We start from the raw sequence: 6,426 nt of genomic DNA on the forward strand, positions 1-6,426 counted from the left end.
ATCATTAGTCAGGATCCTTGTCTTGTTGTCATTGAGGACAGTGAACTTGACTGGTATTTTGTCCAAGGTGCCTTGCTTGTATGCGGTAACTGTCATGTTGTCAATGATGAACAGAGTGCTGCAGTCTCCAAAGGGTATGAGCCCTTGCAAGTCAATCTTGAACATGGTAGGCTGATGTGCTTCACTGACCTTGTTCATTGTATGGGTGAACACATACTCCTTCTGACTGAAAGACATCTTTACCCGTGCTTGGGATGCTAAAGGTATACTATCACCGGTCTGTACTCAATGCATGTATACGAAATGGTATATACAGTGCTTTTCGTCTCGATCACGAGAGCCACCGTCTTTCATTGACACACCGTCCTATCCTTCTCTTCTTGTCTTCACCGTAGACACGCTGGATAAGCCTGTGACCGGGGATATTGTTGGTGAACAGGTCCTTGTAGAAGTTTTTACAACCGGTGCAATGATACGTAACCACCCTGCAGTCAGAGGGAGGACGTCTCCTCTTTCCGAGCGTGGCCCGGACAGGGGTGATCCATTTTTTCTCCTTAAAGGTCTCGATCCAGGTTCTCATGACTTTTGCGTCGGCGCAACAGTACGGCATGATGCAAAGAACAGATTCTGGGTACATAACGGGCCCAGAGCTGAACGCGTCAGGGGTCTGTATCTGCAACATGAGTACAGTCTGATACAGAAGGCCTGCCAGGTCAACTAGAGTCCTCTCGCACAGCTCGCTTCTCACTATGGAAAGCCTACCAGTAGTAGAGTAGGTGATCCCAGCGTCTTGCAACATGACAATCGGCAACGAAAGCAAGATGGAGGCGTCAGAGCAAGAGTCGTTGTCGACAAGGGACAGTATGCCTTCCGATATGGCTTCCGTGAGCCTTTTCCCGAGCGAGGCGCTTAGGTTCCTGTAGACATCACGGGGCTGTAGGGACATGTCCTTGGTGATCACATTGCTGCAGACCTCGAGTTTCTCACCGGGCAGACGCGCCACAGTTTCCCTGTTGATCCTTAGGTGCTCCAACTCACTACTACCGCAGACGGGTATCATGTGTTCAGGGCAGTTGTTCATTACCGCGTTGAAAGCCGTGGTTGCCCTCTTCAACCTCTGTCTGACTGAGGAGATTGAGGTGAGCAAGTGCTCTTTGCAATCATCCAGGCTGTGGGAGCCAAGGGCAGAACTGTACATGTAGCGGGGTAAGCAGTAGTCTATAATGCAGTGAGCTAAAAGCTTTCCAGAGCGGTTCACCAAGGTAGAGTCAGCATAGTGAGCTATCAGCACCCTGGAGTTGGCGAAACATTTGTTGAAAGGCTGGTAGGGGTGTGAAATGATCTCTGTGTAAGACGAGGAATCGATTGGCGTTAGGGTTCTGGGGGCCGGGGTGTGATGCTCCTCCGTGTTGTCATCTCTAACGGGTTTGGACCCGTGTTCATTATCACCGTCAGACACCACGCTTGTGTCGGAACGCTTGGCCTCGCATATGAGCGATCCACCGAACATGGCCGTGATACACCCTGTGTTAGCCTGGAGGTTCAAGGGGTATCTGTAGAAGGCTGCTTCGCAAGGGTTACACTTGTGATACTCGGGGCATTCGACTGGCTTGACAGAGAGTCCTGTAATGTGCTGTAGCCACGTCTTCACAGTTTCTAGGTAGGTCGTTTTAACACTGGAGTTGGCTACCTGCAAGCGATCCAGTGTTTGTTGACTAAAGTGCTTGTTCTTTGATGATTTGATGAGACTGCTCCAAGGAAAGAACCCTGCTGCCATCTTGGACGCGATGAGTTGCGATGCTTTGCACGCTAACAGGTCTCTGAGGATGGCTTCCTTGCGCGAGAACATGTGGTTCATGCAGTATTTCCAGTCCTTGTACAGCGTTCTCACTGTGATGGTGTCGCTCGACGCAGACTCGTAGCCCTGTACGGGAACCAGTGTCGTAGAGACCGCAGAGAACCCAGAGTCCAGCTTCAACGTTATAACATCGTCCACTCGGTAAGAGGTGAGGAAGGAGCTAGCTCGATGTAAGTCTAACCACTGCCCGTGATCGTCCAGGATCGGTTCCCTCTCCAGGTATAAGATTACATCTCCAGCCTTGAGCTGGTGCCAGGGAGAGGTTGAAAAGCAGGACAACACGTCAGTCTCCAGTTTGACACAGTCTCCCCTCATGACGCAGGATATGAAGGTGTCCGTCACGGCAGAATCACAAGGGGAGCGCATACTTTTGAAGGCCGACAGCCCCCTGACCTTTACGGAGATCGAAGACAGATCACCCTTGTCGTCTAGGTTGTGACTGAGAGCCACGTAGGTCTTCTTAGCTACGTGACAGTAGACCGAGCAACTGTTTTCATACTCCAGCTTGACTCTCCTGTCTTTAACGAAGGGCCCTGTGACATCCGCAACTTCTTCGGACCCAGGGACTCTTGCCACAAAGACGGGATATCCTTCCTTGGTGAATGTTCCTTTCGGGTCTCTGGCTACATTTCGGTGTGTGTTACCTCTGCCTATCACGTACATCCTCTCGAGAGTGTCCTCAACCAAGGCAGTGTGCACGTAGTCCAGAAAGGCAGGCACCTGGGAGCCAGCCCTCTTAAACATGTCACCCACAGCTTTCCGGCCATCACAGGCAAAGCTCTCGAGGAGTTTGATGTCAGTGTCCCCGGACCGGGGCGTATCTGTTCTGTGCACGACTACATCAGACACGTCCCTTTCGGGGATGTCCCGGGGACCGTATCCGACTGAGACCATGACACTGTCAGTGTCTCCGTAGACAACAGGGCAGCTGTGCTGGTAGAACGTAGACACACAGTTGTTTACAACGGCAATCTGTTGCCTGCCGTGGCCAGATATGAGAGGCCCGCAGGGACGAGGAGCCGTTCCGTAGAAGGAGTTGGCTAGGACTTTACACTCTCCCTCCTGTAGCTTGTAGTAGACCCGCTCGGCCTCGCTGATGTCAGGGTTCTTGAGTTTCCTCTTGAACTCAGCTCGCTGGTTGAGATAGTACTCTACCGAGGAAGAGAATATGCCCGGGGCACGGATGAAGCAGCCTTGGGTCTGGTCGTACTTGAGAATGAGCGATGCGTACTGAAACCCCTCAGCCTCCCAGTTGTAACACACCCAACCCGATAGATCGTGGGGAAAGTCAACGGGAGGCCAGGGGATGGTGGTCTCAGGTGAGATGTTGAGAGCGCACATGATCGAGGGGTACATACTGGAGAAGTCAAAGGACAGCTCCAGACCCATGCCGGGCCCCGAGTAGTGTAGGCCAGTGAGTGGGTCACACACAGATCCTCCCTTCCACATGTCACTGTCACCATTGTCTGAGGCGAGATTAGGATCCCATCGCAGTCGGCTGTTCAGTTCCATGCCCAGGGGTCCCGCTTTCACTCTGAGGGTATCGAGTGTAAACTTGAGCTGGGGGATCTGAACCGAGTGAATGCTCTGCACAAAGCCGCAAAAGTTATCCCCTCTCCCGTGTACCACCACGTCTATATTGAGAGTGGCCCTACATCGATGAAACAGAGTTGATACTGGGTTGAGAACTTTAGCCAGCCTGGCGCACAGCTGTGAGTCGACCAAGTTGTAGACGAGCACGGCAAATAGACTCCTACCTCCGAGTCTGATCATCTCGTCCATGCTAGAGTAACCCACGTCCGCTAGCTTGCAAAGCTTTCTGGTGTCCTTTGGAACCTTTCTGTGTAGCTTCCTGACCTTGGAGATGACAAAGGGTGCCACGTCGTTCAACTTCATGCTGGTACACGCAAACTTTATATCTCTGGTCCCCGCCATCCTGTACAGATCTATGATGTTCATACCGCAGCTGTTCATCTTGAAGTGGCCCAGCTTGGCCTTGTCTTTGTTGAACGTTTGGATGTGCACAGATATCAGTTGGAGCTTGTACTCGGTCAAGGTTCCGTTGAGCAACACAGAGCCTACGCTCTTCAGCATCTCCTTGTACATATCAAGGTAACGTACGTTTTCAAACTGGAAGAACGGTACCATGTCATGGGCCAGGGCCTTGGTGACAAAGAGGCCGTACCAGGCTCGCAATAGCGAGGCTCCTCGTTCCTGGGTAACGGCGTCTCGGAACTTGGTGTAATTCGATTGAGTGTAAAAATGCACACGCTGCTCGATCACTCTCACATCGAATTCGGCGTTGAACACGTACAGCAGTTCTATGCCGTACTTGTACAGCAGTTGGATCATCTTCTCCAGGACTGCGAGTTCTCCGGAGCACGGGTAAAACATAATCCTTCTGACATCGTCTATACCGGCACCCCTGGCTAGTTCGTGGTCAGCCTCTGGTTGGTGGTTGTGTGTTACCTTACATTTGTTATAGACAACTATCAGCTTCTTCCTGTGGTGGTCAGGTGAAGTCTTGGGTATGTGGGAGTTGAGGATCACGAGAGAGATGCAGGTTATCTCGTGCTGCTGACCTGGCATGTCAGGAGATAGAGTAGGGATAGAGACGTGCTTACTATGTTTTGGCAATTGTGACCTGCCAGTGTCTAGCATGTGAACCAGCTTAGTCCTGTACTCTGTCATGCCCTCGACCGTACGCTCAGTGCAGTAGGGGAACCTGTAGGCGAATGAGTCGCATCTTAGGGACATGTCTCGGTATGATTTGTCAAACACGGTCTCAATGTCCAGACACGCTGCCTTGTAGAAATAGGCCACGTGTTTACTGTCAAAGAGCTTAGTCTCAGCCTCAGACAGGTCGTGATCATAGATGAGTTCGGATACTGAGAGCACCTGGTTCAGCTTGTTTGCAGACATGAAATAGACCCTACCGAACATGACATTGGAGCACAAGGCAGGCGTGTTACCGTCTCGAGCAATGTAGTAGCCCTTGTCGGGGCAAAAGTCTCCGAAAGTGAGTGCTCCCCTTACAGATTCTACATACCTTTTGGCCAAGGATATACATTTAAGCGGGAAAACGAGAGCATTTACTTTCCGCTTAATGTCATCATGGAGAACGTGGACGTTCACTGGCTCAGCAGCAAAGTGTTTAGACCAATTTCTACCAACCAGCTCCCAGGTCTCTTCCTCGCCATCCTGATCGCGACCCAAGTCTAGGTCATAACCCACAACAGGAGCTATACCAGTAACTTTGAAGTGTACCGTAGTGTAGATTTTGATATCTCGAGCCTGCACCACCAACCCTCTGCATAACAGCGCCTCCTCCTGTCTGTTAAAGAGGACAGACTTGATCATCACCCCTACCAGATTAGGTTCAAGGTCAGGGTTTACAACTCTACGCTCGGGGTAGATGTCAGGAAAGTAATCCACGAAAGGCACGGCTTTGTTCATGATTGTTACTCAAGAGACCTAGGGGACTTTATTTTACAGAGTGTAGTCACATATTTTCGTAGAACTACTGTTCAGTGACAACCTGAAACCCTTTGTATGGTATCAAGCATCCAACTGATGCTAAGATATCAAATGTTGAACTAAGGAGCATATGGAGAGCAAAGGATGAAAGATCTTAATCGAAACCAAGTACAGACCTACACAACCAGGCCTGAATTATCCGTTCAGGGCTGAATTACCCATTTGTGACCAAGTCTGAGGTACCCGACCACGGCTGGCTCATCACAACAGAGCTGAGTTATCCATTTGCGACCAAGTCTGAGGTACCTGACCACGGCTGGCTCATCACAACAGAGCTGAGTTATCCATTTGCGACCAAGTCTGAGGTGCCCGACCACGGCTGGCTCATCCGAGCAGAGCTGAGTTATCCATTTTTGACCAAGTCTGAGGTGCCCGACCACGGCTGGCTCATCCGAGTAGAGCTGAGTTATCCATTTGAGACTAAGTCTGAGGTGCCCGACCACGGCTGGCTCATCCGAGCAGAGCTGAGTTATCCATTTGTGACCAAGTCTGAGGTGCCCGACCACGGCTGGCTCATCCGAGTAGAGCTGAGTTATCCATTTGAGACTAAGTCTGAGGTGCCCGACCACGGCTGGCTCATCCGAGCAGAGCTGAATTATCCATTTGTGACTAAGTCTGAGGTGCCCGACCACGGCTGGCTCATCCGAGCAGAGCTGAATTATCTGTCTCCAGTCACATGCTCATCTATCCGAACACGGCTGACTTATCCAAATACGAGACACTGACTTCTCTGTTCAGAGCTGAAGTGTCCGATCCAGTCACGTGCTCATGTATCCGAACACGGCTGACTTATCCAAATACGAGACACTGACTTCTCTGTTCAGAGCTGAAGTGTCCGGTTCAGTCACGAGCTCATCTATCCAAACACGGCTGACTTATCTAACTCAGACAAACTGACTTCACTGTTCAGAGCTGAAGTACCCTGTCAAGGACATGAGGTTTAGTGTAACATGTATGCCAAGGAGTTAGGAAGTAGGCTCTAGGGCTCTCAATTGTGTTAGACCAGAGAAGACAACACTATCAAAGCATGG

The sequence above is a fragment of the Salvelinus fontinalis genome, chromosome 38, assembly GCF_029448725.1.
Source record: "Salvelinus fontinalis isolate EN_2023a chromosome 38, ASM2944872v1, whole genome shotgun sequence".
Taxonomy (NCBI): Eukaryota; Metazoa; Chordata; class Actinopteri; order Salmoniformes; family Salmonidae; genus Salvelinus; species Salvelinus fontinalis.